The sequence below is a fragment of the Dermacentor andersoni genome, chromosome 6 (genome assembly GCF_023375885.2).
Source record: "Dermacentor andersoni chromosome 6, qqDerAnde1_hic_scaffold, whole genome shotgun sequence".
NCBI classification, from domain to species: Eukaryota; Metazoa; Arthropoda; class Arachnida; order Ixodida; family Ixodidae; genus Dermacentor; species Dermacentor andersoni.
In genome coordinates this window covers 83850795-83871811 of record NC_092819.1, presented here as the reverse complement: position 1 = coordinate 83871811, position 21017 = coordinate 83850795, and the positions used below count along the sequence as shown (strand labels likewise).

General features: G+C 46.5%; 1 long non-coding RNA gene across 1 annotated transcript; it reads left to right on the top strand.

Moving 5' to 3' along the window:
* The first annotated feature begins 2111 nt into the window (after window positions 1-2111).
* On the top strand, window positions 2112-16098 carry LOC129382379 (uncharacterized). The gene is made up of 4 exons (XR_011894940.1): window positions 2112-2197; window positions 8966-9007; window positions 11469-11870; window positions 15770-16098. It is a non-coding gene; the product is annotated as an uncharacterized lncRNA (long non-coding RNA).
* The last annotated feature ends 4919 nt before the right edge of the window (window positions 16099-21017 follow it).

Sequence of the window (21017 nt, the reverse complement as noted above, 5' to 3'; positions counted from 1 at the left end):
TTTGTTCAAAAGGGGTACGTTTCTGGTAAGCCTGCAGCTAGAGTATCCCGCTGTACTATCGAAATGTGCAAATCAAGAAATGTGTCACATTCTGCTGGCGGAGTCCAGTGCTCACCGGATCGCATGTTATTGGAGACAGCCCGCTCGAGAAAAAATTCTCGTAACTTACCGTTTTGCGTGAAATTGCCCCATTCCTTCAACAGATGGAACTCGCTATAGCCACCAGTCGCCGGGCAAAATTTTAAACCGCGAGCGAGGACAGCCAATTCGAGGTCAGACAAAGTAACATTAAAATATTGACTATGTTGAGGACTGAAGTATTTTTCTGTTAGAAGCAGGCTCTGTGTGAATTGAAGCGCTGGTTTTACATTTCGGAGGCGATTCATAGACAGCTTTGTCACGGGGCAACTTTCTGGCCTGCTTTTGTGTGAATTTCGATCTTTTTTTCTTTGCTCGTTGTTATTAAGTAAAGCGATTTCTGAAGGGCTGATAGTGTGCGCGGTACACAGCTGTCGCTCTATGTTAATTAGTGCTTTGCGAGGTGATTTCTGTTGATCCACAACAAGGCGTGTTAGGTCTAATGAGGCCTTTCTTGAAATATCATTCCATATGTCTATGTTAGGGCCATACATTTGGGAAGCAGCTGGTTTCAACGAAGGCTGAAGCCCCTTCAGTATATTAAGAGCAGCACGCGTTTCTCGATTACTTTTCAATTTTGGGGGGAAACCACGTGAATAGTTCGCTACTCCAGTAGAATCAGTATAGTTAATCAATCCTCGGAAACTAAGTTCGGTGGGCGCCGTACGTCTTGAGGCACCAGTAGGGACATTGTGGAGCTCTGGCGTTTGTTGACTGCTGCCGCACTGACAGCTTGCAGACGAGTTTTTTTTTTTTCTATGCGTTTCTTTGTTTTATTGTTTACATTGGCTTCATGTCGTTACCATTGAGAAGTCGAGTCCCACGGTTTGCATTATTTTTCTCGTGGATTGCATAGCGAGAGTCTCAACCACGGCGGCCTTGTTGCTTTCAGTCAGCATGCGAGAGTTTTATGGCAAATTGCCTGCACCTAACCTCACATGCCACGTGAATCCTTCGGGTGAAGGGATGTGCCATATCCGTCACCATAGGTGTAAGCATGGTGGCGCTGGTAAACACTCCCGGGGCTAGAGCAAGTACAAGCACACACACACACACACACACACACACACACACACACACACACACACACACACACACACACACACACACACACACACACACACGCGCGCGCGCGCGCGCGCGCGCACGCACACACACACGAAGCCAAGAAAGTGGACGATGGGACAGCACCTGCAGTAGCACAATTGGTAGGGCACTACAAGCGACATTCGGAGGTTACGGTAAGATCTTGATGAGGGCTAGTATGTTCATATTTAGAACTGAGGTTGAACAGCGCGAATAAAACAAGGACACGAAGAAACAATTACCACAGACAAGCGCATGTCTGTGGTATTTGTTTCCTCGTGTCCTTGTTTTATTCGCGCTGTTGAACCTCAGTTATAAAGGAGGTTATGGGTTCTGTTTCCACTGGAGGCAAAGTATTCTTTTCTGCCACTTATTCTTCCCTGTTCTGTAATATATCTAAATTTCAATTTAAGAAATACGCTTAATTTTTTCTATGTTCACTGCATCTTGTTAATTCGTAGACTTGAATACACTTCAGAATCGAACATAGAAATTAAAGAAAATATTTGTTTCTTGGTGCATTTTTCAGTTGTACAGAGGTAATCATTACTGATGGCGTTCTCCGAACGTTTGTAACGAAACATCTCCGCAGTAAAGGTAAAAATAAAGGGCCATAATAAGCAGGAACTTCCGGATTCTCATGCAAGTTGCTTCCCAGCATCGCTTACGCATTCAAAAGCTGGCCCTCAGCCTTCTGCGAAGCCTTACAGAGTCGCGATCTGCTGACTTATGAAACAAGGCATTTGGTGCTTTGCAGAACGTTGACATTTTTTGCTATTCAGTGATATTTTCATCCCCCATAAAAGCTACCAAAAAAATAAACAAATACCATTTTATAACATTTACATGCCTCCTGGCCATTCGCGTACATATACGTGTCTAAGTTTCTTGACGTGAAAACGAGGACTTCACTGGTTCTAAATTGTGCAGAAAAACAATACTTACCACGACATGTTCTTGCTACATCGAAGTAGTAAGTAGGACATTCTACAAGTTAAGCGTAACGCACAACCTCAGTCATCATCTGGTTATCTTCCATTAACCAGAACCACTACTCAGCCTGTGTTATGCCCACTGTAGAAAGATGGCCTTTAACCAATATATCCAAGAACCACTGTCCTGCGTCAACTACCTCCGCAATGCACCTGGATATTTCGCAATTTTATCTCACCCCCTTGTTTTATGCTGTCTTTCATTGCACTTCAGTTTCCCTTGGTAACTGTAATAGATCAGTGGTTATTTGCTCTGCGCATAACATGGCATGCCAAACTACATTTTGCCTCTTCATATGAACTTGGATGCTGGCTACCCCCAGTTTACTTTTGAATACACACGACCGTCTTCCTGCCTCAAAGTTAAGCATATAATTTTCCATCGCATTTTCTGTTGTAGAGCTCCCAACTTTTGCGGGTTCTTTGTTATGTTCCAAGTTTCGGCTTCATATTATTACGATATCATCGAGCGATGCTCAAGAGACGAGCCGCCGCGAGAACGACGATGAAGTTGGTCGGCGCGCTTGGCGCGAGCGAGTGTCAGCCTGGCTGCCTGGCTCCAGTGTAAATAGCGCGTAAATAGCCTCTTTCGTTTGTGTCTTTCCACACGTAACATTCTGGTGGAGGTCAGCGATCCCCGTCCTCACCACGGAACTCCGAAGTGGTCGCCACACCGAGCTTGTCACCATGCCTCCCGGTGAGAGTCCGCCTCTGCAACGGCTTCGGCTTGTCCGACTGCTCCAATCGTCACGGTGGCCCCACATCGTGGCCCAGGTGTGTTCTCTGGCCTGGAGGGACAGGATGTCGACGACTGGATCAAGCTCTATGAACATGTCAGTGCTACTAACAGGTGGGACCCAACGATTATGCTCGCCAATGTCATCTTTTATCTCGGCGGCACCCCACGAGTGTGGCACCAAACGCATGGTGACGAGATAACCAGTTGGGACAGTTTCAAAGAAAAGCTACGGCAACTGTTCGGCGACCCCATTGGGCGCAGGGCTGCCGCGAGAATGGCTCTTGCGTCTCGTGTTCAGTCATCTACAGAGCCGTACGTTTCCTACATCATCGACGTCTTGGCTCTATGTCGCAAAGCTGACGATAATATGTCCGAAGGAGCTAAAGTGGCACATGTGCTAAAAGGCACCGCCGACGACGCTTTCAATTTGCTTGTTTTCGGCAACGTCTCGACTATCGACGCCATTATAAAAGAATGCCGTCGCCTTGAACAAGCTAAGAGCCGCCGTATCTCACACCACATTGCGCGGCTACCCAACACTGCTGCTACGTCGACATGTGAGGGTCGACTGCGTCAGAACACCACCTGTGACGGCGTCACCCGTATTGTTCGCCGTGAACTCGAGGCCATCTGTTCGCCAGCTTTCTCCACGACGCCTCCCGATCCGCCAGCAATCACCATTGCGATGATTCAGGCCGTCGTCAGACAGGAATTTGAAAACATGGGTCTGAACACCGTGTGTTCCACGCCTCGACCCAGCGCTCCCCAGTTCTCTAGCGGCCCTCCTCGCACCCGGCAGTCCTTTTCTGCCACATCTCGCCGCAACCCTTCCGAATGGCGTACCCCTGATGACAGGCCGATCTGCTTCCACTGCTGTCGCATCGGCCACGTCGCCCGTCACTGCCGAAACCGATGGCCACCACCTCCTCGGACTTACGCCGCCACTTATTCCCGCACCTTTGGCCCTTCTGTTCCCTATGCCACCCGCCATGAACCCACTGCCGCTGATGTCCCTGCTCCGAAACTTCGCTACAGCCGCTCGCCCTCACCTCGACGCCATCAGTCTTGTTTTACCCCAACCCCGCCGCTTCTCTTCGCCGCCTATCACCTCCCGGACCTAGCCAGAAAACTAGGCACTGCCGCTTCCGGAGGTGAAGCTGCGTTGTCGACCCTGCCCTCAAATCCTCTGCTCACGTTACCTGCTAACCGAAACCTTCTTGACGTTGACGTTGGCGGCTATCCTGTCACGGCACTCATCGATACAGGAGCACATCTTTCTATTATGAGTGCTGCCTTCCGACGACGACTGAACAAGCTCCTCACCCCAGCGTCGGCACGCGTCGTCCGCATTGCGGATGGCGGTACTGTGCCTAACATCGGCATGTGTACGGCACGTGTCAGCATCGCCAGCCGCCACACTCATGTCCTCCTCACCGTAATTGCTCATTGCCCCCCCGCTACCTCATTCTCGGCCTCGATTTTTTCTCTGCACATTCTGCTCTTATTGACTGCTCTTCCAGTACCCTTCGCCTTGAGTTGCCGATGCTCGCAGTACCTTCTGATGCACCCCACTGCCGCTTACACCCCACCGGCTTTCTTCGCCTGCCGCCAAAGTCCATAGCCTACATTGAACTGTTGTCTTTCCCACCAGTTCCTGATGGCGAGTACCTCGTCACTCCTCTGCCCGACATTTCAATACAGTATGACGTCACCATGCCTCACAGTATACTTACTGTTACTGCGAACCGCACTCGCGTGCCTGTCTGTAACTTTGGATTGGCAAAGCAAATTCTACCGCAAGGTATTTGCCTTGTCACCATTGATTGTCTCGGCGACCAATACGTGGCAGCGTTATCGCGAGATGGTTCTCGCGAGCTTAGCATGCCCCTCGCGCCAGCCTCGGGCGTCGATCCCAACATAAAGAAAATGGTTGCGACGGACCTGTCCTCTACGCAGGCTGAAGACCTTTGCGAACTATTATCGTCCTACCGCGAAATTTTCGACTTCGACGGTCGCCCTTTAGGCCAGATGTTAGCGGTCAAGCATCGGATTCTTACTGGCGATGCTGCGCCTATTCACCGACGACCGTATCGAGTTTCTGCGTCGGAACGCCGAGTAATTCAAAATGAAGTCAACAGAATGCTAGATAAAAACATCACTGAGCCTTCATCGAGTCCCTGGGCGTCACCTGTGGTGTTGGTTAAGAAGAAGGACGGCACTGGCGCTTCTGTGTAGACTACAGTCATCTGAACAGCATTACAAAGAAGGACGTCTACCCGCTCCCACGCATAGACGACACCCTTGACTGCCTGCACGGTTCCAGCTATTTACCGTCTATTGATCTTCGTTCGGGATACTGGCAAATTGCTGTTGACGATATGGACAGAGAAAAAACCGCGTTCATCACACCTGATGGCCTATACCAATTTAAAGTAATGCCGTTTGGATTATGCAACGCCCCTGCCTCCTTTGAGCGTATAATGGACTCCTTGCTCCAAGGTTTCAAGCGGTCCACATGCCTCTGCTACCTTAACGACGTCATCGGATTCTCGCCAACGTTGTACACTCACCTCGAGCGTCTAACAACTATACTTGATGTATTTCGAAAGACGAAGCTGCAACTTAACTCGTCCAAATGTCGTTTTGGCCACCGACAAATTACTCTTCTGGGGCATCTCGTTGACGCTTCCGGAGTACAGCCTGATCCCGACAAAACTCGCGCTGTCCGAGAGTATCCGGTTCCGAAGACAGCCGCAAGCGTTCGAAGTTTTGTAGGGCTGTGCTCGTACTTTCGTGTTTTGTTCCAGATTTTGTGACAATTGCTAGGCCTCTAACTAATCTTTTGAAGAAAGGCGTACAATTCTCGTGGGGTACTGCAGAAGACGCCGCCTTCTCTCGTCTCGTCGCTCTTCTAACCTCACCACCTATTCTCGCCCACTCCGACCCTGATGCCCCTACAGAATTGCGTACATATGCCAGCGGTCATGGCGTAGGTGCCGTCTTAGCCCAGCGTTAGCGTGGCCAGGATCGCGTTATTGCTTATGCGAGCCGCCTCCTAGCACCATCGTAGCGCAAATATTCTATTACCGAACGAGAATGCCTTGCTGTTGTCTGGGCGGTTGCGAAGTTCCGTCCTTACCTTTACGGTCGCCCTTTTTCCGTAGTCACCATCATGTTCTCTGCTGGCTCTCATCGCTGAAGGATCCTACAGGCCGGCTTGGTCCATGGGCTTTGAGGCTACAAGAATTTTCATATTCCGTGGTGTACAAGTCTGGCCGCTTGCACCAAGACGCTGACAGTTTGTCGCGTTACCCTGTTGACGACTCTGACTCCTCCAATATTGCCAGTGCTTCTTGCGTATTCTCTGTATCCCAGTTGCTTCATTTCGCCGACGAGCAACGCCGTGACGCCTACATCAGAGCGCTTATTGACCGTGTTGAACACTCTCCGGCCGATGCTGCTCTACGCCTCTTCGTCCTCCGCGACGGTACTCTGTACCGCCGTAACCTTCATCCGGACGGCTCTGAGTTCTTACTTGACATACCTAAACACCTCCGCTCAAACGTTCTAGAAGAGCTTCACGACGCACCAACGGCAGGACACCTCGGTGTATCTCGAACCTATGACCGTGTACGTCGCCGTTTTTTCTGGCCGGGCCTTGCCCGTTCCGTACGACGTTACATCGCCGCTTGTGAACTTTGCCAACGACGCAAGAAGCCTTCCTTACATTACCTTTGCATACAACTCTTCCCGACTCGAAACTGCTGGATATTCCCCGTTTTACCTCTTGTATGGCCGCGAACCGACGCTACCACTGGACAGTGTGCTTCCGTCCGCCACAGCTTCAACTAGCGATTACGCCCGTGATGCAATCGCCCATGCTGACCATGCTCGCCAACTTGCCCGTGCTCGTCTACAAGTGTCTCAAGACAAGCAGAAACAACGCTACGACCTCCGTCACCGTGATGTCCATTTTTGTTCCCGGCGCCCTCGTGTTGCTTTCGTCACCATCGCGTAAGCTCGACCTCTGTGAAAAACTTCATTCCTGTTACACAGGCCCGCATCGCGTGCTCCGCAAAGTGACCGATGTCGCCTATGAAATCGTTCTAGCCACGCCCACTGCATCCTCCACTATGACAACCAGTGACATTGTCCACGTTGCCCGACTCTACCCCATGCACCTTGGATATTTAACAGCACCGTGACGGTGCTTTTGCCGCCGGGGGGGGGGGGGGGGTGTAGTATTACGATACCATCGAGCGATGCTCAAGAGACGAGCCGCTGCGAGAACGACGATGTTGGCCGGTGCGCTTGGCGCGAGCGAGTGTCAGCCTGGCGTGTCAGCCTGACGTTCTTCTAAGGCAGTCCCTCACAAGCTATTCGCTGCCTGATGGGCTCCATAAGACATGTATCAACTTCACCTTACACCAACTATATCATTTACAACTTGCGCAATCCGGGTTTTGGCATATAGTATGAGATCTACTTCCCTTCGTGCTTGCTTGTTAAGGTTTTTCCAGGTCTACTAAGGTTTATCTCGCATGCGAAAGAAAATGTTAATTATTCACAAGCGATTTCTTCCCGTGAACTCTACAATTTCTAGAGTCGATCCCATAGTTTCTAATTGTCGTATCGCATGCCTTCTTATCTCCCCCCCCCCCCCCCCCCACTTTAACATTGAAAATGCCCGTGAATGAAACGTACCAATTGTTCCACAGAATGTGAACATATCAAACCATAGCATATGACTATATTTATAACAATACATATTAGGCCCCATTTAGTCATCCAAGAGATCCTGACAAGACAGCACACAGCGATTGGGCAGGTTCAAAAAGCCACTTCGAGTTGTCGTATATATTGAAGGAAGCTGCCGGCAGCTAAAGGGAGACGAGGAAGAAACTGGACGTTTTGCGTGTTCTAACATGCGTGTTCTAACATGCGAGGAGCTCACTGAAGAAGCACTCTCTCGGAAGCCATGCTGGGTGTCCAGAAGGGATGCCTTGTTCAATGTAGCTTTCATTTTATGCGGACCGCAGCGGTTGTTCACAGCACTGCCAATCCTCATACGGAAGCGTGCGCGAAACTATAGGAGAGATACTTTTCACGCACATTCCAGAGGCGAGTCAGGGTTACGGATAAAAATGTAACATGTCAATTTGGCCAACTCGCTCACTTACTCGAAGAAATTAAGAGGCGCGTTGAATTCACGACTTCGCCATGAATGGGCTAAAGTAAGAATTCTCCTACTTAAGCTTAGTGAGAGCTTCACCGGGAAGTCGTTGCAATCTCAGTCGAGAGGCCACCATACATGTTCCCATTTTCAGCGCGTCATGGAAGAAGTTAAACATTTTGCCATAGTCACTAAAGATAACTTCGCAGTGCCACAGCCAATGGCTACTTCTCCCGTACGTTCAAAACTTGTTTCTGTAGTGAAGAATACGGTATATTTCCGTTAAAACAATATCAGAAAGGTACTTCGAAAGCCTTTACGTTGTCGTAAAAGCTTACATTTAGTTTAGTGGGCCAAAAAGGCCTAATTGTTCTCATCTTGCTGATTAAAAGGCATCAATAATTATCAGTCTGCAATGACACCTCGAGGACTTTCGCATCACGGTTCGTGGCACCAGTGCTGCAGCTTTCCAGATCGCTCTCGAGGCTGGTGAAGCTGTTTGTGTCCACAGAAATACCGTTTGCTTCTTATATAAATAGAAGGGTCTGCCGATGCGGTAATCTCGCAGAAATGAATAGAAGACTTCAGCAGCGGTGACGTAATTCTGGCTTAACTGAATAAGTGGTTCGAGTTCAGCGAACATTGTTTTTCGTGGGGCCTATGGGAACCCCTCCGAATGTTCACACACTGTTCTTCGTATCCGAAAATACGCCTTAGCTGGCTTCGTCGTAACGTAAGATTACGGAATTGCTCATTTTAGCGCTTTCAAGAATTTTCATGTGCACTAAAAACCTGACGGCTACATTGCAATAACCCTAAACCACTTGTGATTTCCAGGTGTATGCGTCTATGCCTGGGTTCTCATAAGCACTTTAGCAGGTAAGGCAACCAAGTCAAATAATATTTCTGCACCTACTTGAAAAACTAACATAGTGTCCATCTAACAACTCGGCCCTACTTAGCCCTACTTGGACCTATCCTTTCCAAAACGAAGCTTATCTCGAAATTCCTTTCAAGAAGCACATCTACGTACGAATAAGAAAAAAAATTGTGCCTAACTAGGGGACAGCGCAATGTAACAATGCGTTTTCCTAAAACGGAGCAGAGTAAATTGAATGGGGGAGAGATGGGGGAGGGGAGGGGAGGGGCAAAGCGGACTGAGGTTTTTGAACACAGGTGGTTAATTAACGCTGCAGAGCTGCCAGCGAAGGCCAATCCACGGACCTTCCTGAATGTTAAGGGGTTCGGTCTTTCTCTGTCATATATGACAAGACGGTGAGCGGGGGCGAGGAGATGACAACGCTTCGTTTACTGTAACAGTCGGTTTAAGCATGAAACTGAGAGCAAGAAATATAATAATTCCCTTATTTTGAGCTGAAATGTCGAGATTATTTTAAGCAGGTACTGACAAGAAACATGTGTAATGGCGACAGGCTGGCTCAGAACGACGAACAGCGGCGGCCGTAGCAGTGCTTCACCTTGGCATCCGTGTGGACACTTAACGAGAATCGGGTGAAACTTCTGGCGCATCTGTGTATATCGTCATGGCGCCTTCAGTCGGCCAGATTCATCGCTATAAACTCAAATCTACAATGCTCTCCGGAAAACTGACTGTGTTGCATTATCCTGTGTTCTGCGAGCATGCACGGTCTCCGAAGGTAAAAACAGCTTCGGCACCCTTTCAATGCAGTGGAAGTTATGCATTTAAAATGGAATTATCGAGATAATGTTCATCAAGCGTTGTGCATTTTTCGTGAGAGTAATCTCTGCTGCCTCTTTAGTAGCCTAATCGATGGGTGCGAAATGCGAAAACACCCGTGTACTTAGATTTAGGTGCACATTAAAGAACCCCAGGTGGTCCAAATTTCCGGAGTCCCCCACTACGGCGTGCCTCATCATGAGATCGTAGTTTTGGCACGTAAAAACCCCATAATTACTCTTTAATGCGAAATTTGAGCGCGTCTGTATACGTGTTTTCATTTCGCGATATACTGGCTTACGCGGACAATTTGTCTCGTGCGGCACGTTGCAAACAGAGCGATATGTGGCGCGACTGCCTCGCCAATCGGGAGACCGCAAGAGGAGGTGCGTGGGTAACGCGTGCGCGCTATTCACAGCAGCCGCCACAGACAGGCCTCCGCTCATGCAGCGCTTTGTTTCCGTACAGACGACGCGCGTTACTCTGGCGCCATCTCGTAGCCATCGTCGCCGCAAAGCGCGTTCTGCGCGGCACTACGCTTTTCTCACGCCTTTCGCCATACCCTCCTCTTCCGCGTTCCGCCTGATGGTTCCGCTGCACCCTCCTCCTCCGCTTTCCTCCCCGCGCTCTCTTCGCTATCGCAGTCTTCCATCTCCCGCTGCTCTCCGCGTTCGGTTTGATCCTTCGCTGTGTTCGTTCGTTCGGTTACGAGGGACAACGCCGACGCTCGCCGCAGGAACGGGCGCCTAAGTGCTGTGCTCTAAAAAGACTCAGCGTACACACAGCAAAGCGTTTTTACAACCTTTGGGTCCTATTTTTCCCCAAACAATAATCATAATCTATTTTTGCCTGTATTTCTATATAACGCACAGCGCTTGCTAGTTTCCTGTAACATACACACGCACATGAACCTGAAGTACTGGACGCGCAGGTTCAGAAAAAGTGAAGGCACGCAAGGTGGATGATTGTTATTTGGAGCCAAGGTAAACCTAAGCATGTGCAGTTTTTTTTGTTTTTTTTTTTTTCGGACAGTACGCTCCTTGACGGTACCCCTCCGAGCAGACAGCATGTGCAGAATCACGTATACGTTCGTCACATGTTATGCGTGTCCTGTCCCCAGTTCTGCCAAGTATTGAAGTCATGCTAAATGTACTCTAGGTAGTGGGATTCACACCCGCGAAATGGCGGGCGCAACGGGCATTATCGCTTTCAGCATTTTCACTGAGTACGCATAACGTCAGCGGCCTATGCCAACAGAGTTATCAGCTCTGAGCGCTCACCTCCTTTTTGTTTCTGTCATCCGTTCGTCCTTCTTCCTCCTTCCCCATTTTGCTGCCCGATGTTCAGGCGTCAGCCGCATGCTAGAGAGTTACGGCGTGGTCAGCTGGTCTTTCCACTTCTCTTTCTCCCTCGCTACCATAGTGTCCATCACCGCCTGAGTACTACGCAAAGCAAGATTTTCCGTGTTTTCCCCAGGAGCATTACATGCAACGCTGTAGATACGCTAAAGTGACACAGCGATCACTATAGGCGGGCACGTTCGGCTTCTTTAACAGCTTCACTGAATAGCGCGACGCGAGGATGACTTAAGCAGAACGACCACAGTCTTATCTTGACCACTTCACTTTCTTTTTCTTTCAGATACCTCGTATAGAGATGACGTACTGAGGAAGTACTTCATGAACCTAGTTCCACCTAAATTGTTTTTGAGTTTGCCAGATCATTATTTCGCCCTCCGTAACCCTTTCGATGTCAACGGTACTCTGTACAGATTCAACCTAACAAATGGAACACTTCGTATGAAGACGCCAAAATTGAAGAAATTTGTTGAAACTGCTTGCAAAATTGAGAGCTCACCGTACAAAACGGTGTCTTGCATATTTCCAATTGTCGACTCGTTTGCATCTTACAACGCTATGCTGTCCTACGGGAGAAATGTGGCTGAGACATTCCGAGTGAAAGTCGTTGCCGAACAGTACGACAGTGGTGGCTGGAAAAATCCTGCCGACATATCTGTTTACATGGACGCCAAAGGTTCTCCAGGTAAACATTCTCAAATGCACAGAACTACGCGTGCTTCATGATGCGCTGTACGCCTTAATAAGCTTAATCAAGCCTTCGATCGACACATGAGTAGTGCACTTCAATGATACCTGTAATATTACTATCTGAAACATCCCACAATTCAAATCTAAAAAAAAGCATCACGTGAGAATATCGCGTGAGGAAATTCGCACGTGCCCTAGACTCTCTGTTTGTTCCGGATTAATGTCATTAAGCGAATGGGAAGGTAGACTATATTAGATAGAACGGCAGTGCAAACCACCCCTCAACACAGAGGACCACGAACCATGGCGAAACCTACTTCGCTGTGTTGTGTGCGTGGTTTTGGCTGCCGCTCTGATATGCATTTCATCAAACTAGCCCAAGTATCAGTATTACTATAGAGCGTCCCAGCGCCCGGAGTTCCAAGGTAGAGTTCAAAATCGATGTTTCATTTTTCGCATATAGCACGCACGCACATACCATACATACACTAGCGCAACCAGCCTTCGAAGCAAATGTAAACAAAACGAAAACAATGCTTAACGTGTGGACACGCGCTAATGCGCAGGAGCGTGCACGAACTGTGAAATAAAGAGTAGTGTACACACGCACATGATTGCAATATTGCTCAAGTAGTCTCAAGTTCAATATTACTGAACTTCCAATGGTCGATGAAATTAAGTTTTTTTTCTAAAATGACAGAAAAACTTGATTTCAACCGGTTTAGCTGTTGTGTAATGAGAGCATTTCTGTGTTTCGCACGCATTTCAATAGGTTTGCCCCGTGGCTATGGTGTTGGGCTGCCGAGCACGACGTCGCGGGATTGAATCCCGGCCACAGCGGCCGCATTTCGATGGGGGCGAAAACATCCGCGTACTTAGATTTAGGTGCACAATAAAGAACCCCAGGTGGTCTAAATTTCCGGAGTCCTCCACTACTGCGTGCCTCATAATCAGAAAGTGGTTTTGGCACGTAAAACCCCATAATTTAAATTTTAATAGGTAAATCGTAAATGAACCAGAAATAAAGGTGTCCTTTAAGTATTTAAGCACATGATTATTCGTTTCATATTTCTTGAAAACTCCAAAGCTCGTTTTTCTTTTCTTTTTTTGTCTTTCCTGTCGTTTATAGGAATTAAGTGCACCCAGCAACCACTTCTAAGTTTACTGAAGCACTTCTTGAACTTTACGCAGTTTGCACTTCTTAAGATATTCGCGAAAGCGGGAATAAAACACCTCTAGGGCGCCAGGTTCCTTACAGCTGTCTGTGGCATGGTTGCTGTCAGCGTCAGACAATCAAAGATTGCATAACGATGTCTTAGAGTATAGGAATGAGAGCGGCGTCCCGGTTCAGTCATTTCTCGACCTCTTGGTTTTTGTTTGAACTCCACGTTCGTTATCTGGGATAGCGAAGTTGTGATTCAGAAACAGGGGGTCTGCATTGGCTCTCAGGTCACACCATTTCTTAGCGAGATTTTTCTCGGATTTTTCCCGAGCGCTCGAGAGCGTCTTGATGGGAGCAATGATTCAGTGCTTTATAGGTTTGTTGATGACTACTTGATAATCATCCGCTCGCAAACAAGTTCCAAAGACATTGGCGTTATTCTCGCTGCATTTGATAAAGAAGGAATGGGCCTCTGATTTACTCATGAGTTGCCGACTAACAATAAAATTCAATTTTTGGATTTACAGTTAAGATTAGAAGCACGACATATTTGTTGACAATATAGCCCCAACACAAGCAAACCAATTTTAAACTACGCGTCGGTACACTGAAAACTAGTGAAAAGAGGCATTGCTACAACATGTTTAGGTTCCGCAGTTAGAAAGTCATGCCCCCACCTCACCAATCTCTGCTTTTCGCAACAGTTATATCGTCTAAAGAAGGCTGTTTTTCCAAAATCCATTGTTGTATGGATATGCGAAGAGCTTGTGAAGAAAATAAAGAAAGGGGAATCACCCGAGAAACAGATCGAAACGGGAAAAAAGTATGCAGACATTCCTTCTGTACATCAGGTGGGGAATGGTTTAAAGAAGGCAGCCATGAAATATGGTGTATAATGTGTCTTTTCAGCTAAGAACTCAAACAAGATTTGCAATCGTGTTAATAGACCTAAGCAGGTGTACAAGACCATTTGCCGTATCAAGCGCACGAGGCAGCTCGTGGTTTCTGCCAGGAGTAGAAACTGTCAGCGTACCTTTGTTCCAGCGCAAACCGCAGTGGTGGTTTCAGATGAATATGTCAGGAGCTAATAAAATAAAATTAAACCATGGTGTATTGCGCGGCGCCAATACCAGGATGTGATTTGGAGGCACACCGCAGCGAGGCACTCCGGATTAATTCGGACCACTTGGCTATCTTTAACGGGCAGCCAAAGAACAGTAAACGCGTTTTTTTTTTAATTTCCCCTTCATCGGAATGTGGTCTTCGCGGCCGGGATCGAACTCACGACATCGTGCTCAGAAGTGGAACAACGCAGCCACTGAGCAACCGCGGCGCGTCAATCAGGGGGGTTGTACCCTCAGTTTGATGGACCCGTCACGACATAGAACTGGTGCCTCGAATATTGTAGTCCATTATCGAATAGACAAAAACTGAAATCACGTCGAACACCACCGCTGTCGATGCTCAGTTGTGCTGTTTGGCGGACCCACCTCCGCCTGATAAAGACATTATATTTCTTGATTTCGACGTCATATATCCCCCCTGTCAGCGTCGGTCATGCGGGCGTCTCAATATATGAGGACGTTCTTCTAAACAGCTTCTTGTAGCGAGAGGAACCTCAGGAAGGTCAACTTATACTCCTGTCACAGTAGATGTTTTAACGTCATTCGAATCGAACGGCATTAGCATCGAATGACAATATTCAGTTTCTCCACTGCGATATTTATTGCCATTAAAATCGAATGACTTCCACAATTGAATGAGTTCGAGAAACTCATTCGGCTGCGAACTCGAAGCTAATGTATACTCTCTACCCTAGAGAATAGGCAAAGTATATCATTGAGCGTTCGTAATTTGAGAAGCATTCATTTAAACAGGTAGATTTTTGGTGTGGTTTAAGGAATCAGTCATTTTAACTAGAGAAATGCTGTACGGCAAGCTATTACAAAATGTTTATACTCTCCACCTCAGTGGCATTTGGCAGCCGCCGCTTTACTAGTCGGCCATACTATAACCAATCGGGCGCCTGTATGCACGTGGTTTCGGCGTCTCGAATGGCGTCTGCATCTATTCGACGATCGATCCTCTTCCTCGGTTTAGTTTGCGTTGCTCCCAATGCAAAGCATGCATCAACTAACCGCTTCAACTACTGCCACTGAGCGGTATCGTTCAGCGTTGCCATGCCAGTCATATTGTTCATCGGCTATGGCTACTAAGCTGGCTGAGCCTTGTTTTGGCTTATAGTGGCCAGACATTCTGGACTTAGAAGTGTTATATGCTTGTAATTTCAGTAAAGCTACGCCCCATATATATGTTAAAATAAATAGGTTGACTTTTCACACATTCTACGCCTACCTTGCTCTACTTTCCGCACCAATATTTTTGCAATGTTCGCCATAGATATCATGACCGAATGACTTTTTTTCCTGTGTATCACTACCGCGGGTCGAATGGAATTCGTTGCATCAAATGTCATTCCGCTCTAACTACATTAAAATGTCCAGTGTGACAGGAATATTAGACAACGATGATGACAAAGTTATTAGGAAACTTGATTTTGCTTTTTTCGCGAAACCCCAGTAACTTGTTAAAATGTTAGATAATTCTCTAGATTTAATTGGAAATGGAACTGCGACACGAAGCTTGGCAGTTTAAAGAGCTATGTCCAAATGAATTTTTCGCCACTTGATGCGTTGTTGAAATAATGAAGTGGCGACTATCCCATATTTCAGGACAGACGCGTCTGGAAGTACTCATAATATATGTTACGGAATACATGGCGAAAACAACTACGTGGCCACCATTTCACAAATTCAAAGTATTTCACGGCAACAAGACGATCATAAGAAAGGTGTGGCATGACTTTTTTGACTATGCATTCAGAAGATGCAAACAAGATATGCGAAAGGTAATGAAGGACTCGTTCGCCAAGTGGGTGTCTTGGAACGCGGAGCGCACAAAACCAATCAATGATTCTTTATTCTGGAAGTGACAAGCAGGAAATTCCGAGAACAATATTGAAACCAGACATGAAATGTTGAATAAAGAGTACTAAATTCTAGGATGCGGTGTCATTCGTTTCATTTTTAACAGTTACCTTAGGAATGAAGTTTCATATGACCCCCCCCCCCCCCCCCCTTCTCACAAGCTCAAACGAAAGCAAACAAATAAGATGCACTGATTCACCTTGGTGACGCGTTCACCAGGCGTTATATAGGCTTCATAGGTTATAGCGAAACTTGTCTAAATTGGAAACACTGTCAGAGGCCACCAATAGCTAGAACACTGTCCGATGCCACCAACATAGTTTGCATTTGTCCGGCGGTACGGAAGATAACGACAGAAAATGGTGTCTTCCATCGCACACGCCCGTAAGAGGCCGCTATCAGACGAGCTTCGTTTAGGTTCTTGGCCTCATGCAAACACAGCAGACTTGATTACAAGTGCACCTGTAGGTTCTCTACAGACTACTGGGTAAGACGCATGGTTTTAGAGATTCCGCAACGTAGTCGATTTGCATATATGCAGCTCTTCTATAAGCACCATTCCTTTTCTTTCCCGTCTGCTTTCCTCAGTTTTAGTCGACTTGTCGGGCTTTATTCTAGATCGAAACGGCCTCAATGGCTCCCTAGGGGGGAGGAGTTCTCAGCGCTGCAAACCACCAACTGTCATGCATCGTTATTAACATCGAATCTGATTTAGAAATATTATGGATCTTAGGTCGCGCAACACCAGAAACACTCCAGTTGGGTGTATCTTAAGGAGTACATCAACATAACCCAGATTTCCCATGTAAACTTAGCATCCTAAGCCCGCTTACTAAATCACTTTCTAATGCTGATATCATTTTCTTCGTCGATTTTAACTATCCGAGCATTCGCTAGTATAACCAGGTCTTAATAAGCAATACGGAAGCAACCAGATTTATTAACTTTTGCCTTAATTCTCACGCCACGCAATCAGTACAAGAACCAACACGCATCACACAGGAATCGGCAAACATTTTGGATTTACTACTAACAAACAATCCCGAAAGCCTCTCATGAATTACCTAAACGAAATCAGCGACAACAAGGTTATTCACTCTGTATTTGGCTTCAAGACGGCACCGCGCCAAATTTCAAGATTATTCGTCTATAATACGGACGGAAAAAAAATTTTTCGTCTATAATAAAGGTGATTATGAAGCCCTAACAAACGAGCTAATCATATTCCTCCCATTCATCATCATCATCATCATCATCAGCCTGGTTACGACTAGTGCAGGGCAAAGGCCTCTCCCATACTTCTCCACCTACTCCGGTCATGTACTAGTTGTGGCCATGTTGTCCCTGCAAACTTAAGCTCATCCGGCCAACTAACTTTCTGCCGCCCCCTGCTACGCTTCCCTTCCCTTGCAATCGAGTCCGTAACCCTTAATGACCATCGGTTATCTTCCCTCCTAATTATATGTCCTGCCCATGCCCATTTCGTTTTCTTGATTTCAACTAAGATGTAATTAACTCGCGTTTGATCCCTCACCCAATCTGCTATTTTCTTTTCCCTTAACGTCACACCTATCATTCTTCTTTCCATAGCTCGTTGCGTCGTCCTCAATTTGAGTAGAACCCTTTTCGTAAGCCTCCAGGTTTCTGCCCCGTACGTGAGTACTGGTAAGACACGGCTGTTATACACTTTTCTCTTGAGGGATGATGGCGACCTGCTGTTCATGATCTGAGAATGCCTGCCAAACGCTCCCCAGCCCATTCTTATCCTTCTGATTATTTCAGTCTCATGATTCGGATCCGCGGTCACTACCTGCCCTAAGTAGATGTATTCCCTTACCAATTCGAGTGCCTCGCTACCTATCGTAAACTGCTGTTCTCTTCCGAGACTGTTAAACGTAACTTTAGTTTTCTGCAGATGAATTTTTAGGCCCACCCTTCTGCTTTGCTTCTCCAGGTCAGTAAGCATGTATTGCAATTGGTCCCCTGAGTTACTAAGCAAAGCAATATCATCAGCGAATCGCAAGTTGCTAAGGTATTCTCCATTAACTCTTATCCCCAATTCTTCCCAATCTAGATCTCTGAATACCTCCTGCAAACACGCTGTGACTAGCATTGGAGAGATCGTATCTCCCTGCCTGACGCTTTTCTTTATTGCGATTTTGTTGCTTTCTTTATGGAGGACTACGGTGGCTGTGGAGCCGCTATAGATATCTTTCAGTATTTTTACATACGGCTCGTCTACACCCTGATTCCGTAACGCCTCCATGACTGCTGAAGTTTCGAATGAATAAAAGCTTTCTCGTAATCAATGAAAGCTATATATAAGGGTTGGTTACATTCGGCACATTTCTCTATCACCTGATTGATAGTGTGAATATGGTCTATTGTTGAGTAGCCTTTACGGAATCCTGCCTGGTCCTTTGGTTGACAGAAGTCCAAGGTGTTCCTGATTCTATTTGCGATTACCTTAGTAAATACTTTGTAGGCAACGGACAGTAAGCTGATCAGTCTATAATTTTTCAAGCCTTTGGCATCCCATTTCTTATGGATTAGGATTATGTTAGCGTTCTTCCAAGATTCTGGTACGCTCGAGGCCATGAGGCATTGCGTATACAGGGTGGCCAGTTTTTCTAGAAGAATCTGCCCACCATCCTTCAACAAATCTGCTGTTACCTGATCCTTCCCAGCTGCCTTCCCCCTTTGCATAGCTCCCAAGGCTTTCTTTACTTCTTCCGGCGTTACTTGTGGGATTTCAAGTCTCTCTAGACTATTATCTCTTCCATTATCGTCGTGGGTGCCGCTGGTACTGTATGAATCTCTATAGGACTCCTCAGACACTTGAACTATCTCATCCATATTAGTAATGATATTGCCGGCTTTGTCTCTTAACGCATACATCTGATTCTTGCCTATTCCTAGTTTCTTCTTCACTGCTTTTAGGCTTCCTCCGTTCCTGAGAGCATGTTCAATTCTATCCATATTATACTTCCTTATGGCAGCTGTCTTGCGCTTGTTGATTAATTTGGAAGGTTCTGCCAGTTCCATTCTAGCTATAGGGTTAGAGGCTTTCATACATGGGCGCTTCTTGACCAGATCTTTCGTCTCCTGTGATACCTTACTGGTATCCTGTCTAACGGAGTTACCACCGTCTTCTATTGCACACTCCTTAATGATGCCCATAAAATTGTCGTTCATTGCTTCAGCACTAAGGTCCTCTTCCTGAGTCAAAGCCGAATACCTGTTCTGTAGCTGGATCCGGAATTCCTCTATTTTCCCACTTACCACTAACTCATTGATCGGCTTCCTATATACCAGTTTCTCCCGTTCCCTCCTCTGATTCCAGCCTGCCGTTATTTGAAACCAACCTCGAGAACGGATGCGTTAATGATAATTAAGAAGTTTGCAAAACTAAAACAGACAAGCTATAGTGAATAGAACTTCATTCGCAAAGCTACATTGCGTGCTAACTGTCATAAGCCATAGCTGGCCAAGTCCCAAAAGGTTATAACATAAAATTAAACGTCTTTATCGCGGAGCAAGGTTCAAAGCCAAAGCACATGCGTGGGAGAAACACTATGCCGCTGAAAGCACTTATTTGGCAGCGATCCATTGCGAGAAATTTACCTTCTTCGACGCCGACTTCCCTAAACTATTAGAATATAAATCCTAAGCAGTTGTGGTAGGTAAATCATCCTCACAGTACTTGAAGTATAAGTCTCACTAACGCATCTAACGAGGTATTTTCGCGACGAGGAATGTGCTAATATCACTAATATTACTTCATATGTTCTTACCGTCGAAATTAATGCGGCACATTCGCAGTTCCCACCCATTAAACTAACAATGCCGTCAATGGTACTGTCTATCTGCGGTATATCATCACAGATTGAAAACAGTAAGCTTTCAACCTCTGCTGGTATAGTTGATGTTAACTCAAAGTTTCTAAAAATACAACATGCATTTCAGGTATGTTTGTTATAATCAGTCCTTTGCCAATGCTAGTATTCTTGAAAAATGGAAGGTGAGAAAAGCCGTTCTTATCTAGAAAAGAGGTAGCAAATACTCACCATAATATTACCATCCCATCTGTTTAACAAACGTCTTTGTAAGATAATGGAACACGTCATTTATACCCACATCATGAAATTTCCAGACCCCATCCAGTATTTTAGTTCATCACAGTACGGGCATTTCAAGGGGTTGTCGTGCCAAAGCAAGCTGCCCACCTTCCTTCACGACTTACACACTAAACCCAATCACAGCCACATTCTTGCGCAACCACATTCTGTCATTCTTGCATGGATCAAAAAATTTCTGAATCGCCTTCCCAAATGTTTTTATTAACAACCACAACTCTACTTCTCTCCCTGTAACGTCAAGTGCCCCCCAAGGATCCGTCCTCGAGCCCCTTCTGCTCTTGATGTATATTAACAATCTTTTACTCTTTAATCTTTTAATCTTACACTTTTACTCCCACATCCCGAAATTTACTTTAGACTGCGTAATTTGCATGACCGAGGAGTTCTACCGACTGACCTTAACTACAGACGATATTGGTGCAGCCAATAGTGAATGAGACTCAACTCTTATAACTTTAAATCTGTCGTTCCCCCGCCGTTCTAATCCCCTTAATTTTCTGTACTCAATTTATGACGCTCCTGTAGAAGCCATTCACTCATTCAAATACTTGAGTGTCACGTTGGGTATCGACATATTCTAGCGTACACACATCCTTAACATCTTCTCATCTGCCAATAATACGACAGATTTAGTGAAGCGCTACCCACGCTGTGCCCCAGCTACCCACGCCGTGCGCCAGAACAGGCGAGACTTATCGCTTATAAATCCCTGATTACACCGAAGCTTAACTGTGCATCCGCCATTTGTAGCCCAAACAAATCTTACCTCACAAGCGCTCTAGAAGCAGTACAGAACCGCGTCTCTACGTTCATTCATCCCACTTATCAATGCCGTGTTAGCGTGCCATCATTAA